General features: G+C 61.9%; 1 long non-coding RNA gene across 1 annotated transcript in view; it reads left to right on the top strand.

The window, feature by feature from the left end:
- Window positions 1–269: 269 nt before the first annotated feature.
- The window catches only part of LOC140411792 (uncharacterized), a 115,686-nt gene continuing 114,927 nt past the window's right edge, over window positions 270–1,028 (top strand). The window contains exon 1 of the long non-coding RNA XR_011941005.1: window positions 270–396. This is a non-coding gene — a long non-coding RNA (uncharacterized lncRNA). The remainder of the gene's footprint in view (window positions 397–1,028) is intronic.

Below are 1,028 nucleotides of genomic sequence, written 5' to 3'. Positions count from 1 at the left end.
CCTGAACCCCTCGATTAGATTCCAGTCTGTAACTCCCGGGTATCTGTTATTCCGTATTTAACCCCCCCCCGATCCGCTGGCAGTGTCTGGACTGCCCTTTCATGTGGGTCAGTTATGTTGCAGTTTGGTGAGTGAGAGGTTAAAAGCTGTGAGGCTGGGGGTCATGCCCGCTGTGTTTACCTGTTGTCACTGGGTGAGAGGCTGTGCCCGGGGCACGCAGTGGCAGTTGTCTTCCATTTGATTGGACTCTCCCTGCTGGATGTGCTGATGTCAGAGGAGGGAATGTGGTGTGTCAGCTTTGCGGGGCTTGATGAAGCTTCCAGTGAGCGAGCAGTATCCATCGCACTGTTTCCTATCTCGGGTGCTCCATGAGTGACAAATGTGCGGCCTGAATTGGTAAGGAAGCGCCCCCCCCCCGCTTGAGACGGGCACTTTGCTTTCCGTTTGCGTTTGGAATGGTCCGGGAAGCAGCAGCTTGGTGTTTGGAAATCCCCCACAACTAACTCCTGGTCCAATTCCCCCTCCCCTGAAAGCGGGGCGGTGGGAGAGGGAGGGGAGGGGGCACAGGGGGAGGGCAGTAAAAGGATGAGGGGTGAGCGTTGGAGAGGGGGAGCGGCAAGAGGATTGGGACGCGGAGCGAGGCCTCGGGGGGTAAAGGAGGAACTGAAAGGGAATGGAGAATGTGGAGTGGAGGGGCAAGAGATGGGGGTCGGCAAATGGAGGGCTGGTTAGGGGAGGGGAGAGGGGGGTGAGGGGAGGGGAGAGGGGGGTGAGGGGAGGGGATGGGGGGCTGGTTCTGGGAGGGGAGAGGGGGGTGAGGGGAGGGGATGGAGGGCTGGTTAGGGGAGGGGAGAGGGGGGGTGAGGTGAGGGGAGAGGGGGTGAGGGGATGGAGGGCTGGTTCGGGGAGGGGAGAGGGGGTGAGGTGAGGGGATGGAGGGCTGGTTCGGGGAGGGGAGAGGGGGGGTGAGGGGAGGGGAGAGGGGGGTGAGGGGAGGGGATGGAGGGCTGGTTAGGGGAGGGGAGAGG

The sequence above is a fragment of the Scyliorhinus torazame genome, chromosome 4 (genome assembly GCF_047496885.1).
Source record: "Scyliorhinus torazame isolate Kashiwa2021f chromosome 4, sScyTor2.1, whole genome shotgun sequence".
Lineage (NCBI taxonomy): Eukaryota > Metazoa > Chordata > Chondrichthyes > Carcharhiniformes > Scyliorhinidae > Scyliorhinus > Scyliorhinus torazame.
Note: the sequence above shows the minus strand (reverse complement) of the source record. Positions and strands in the feature narration are given on the sequence as shown.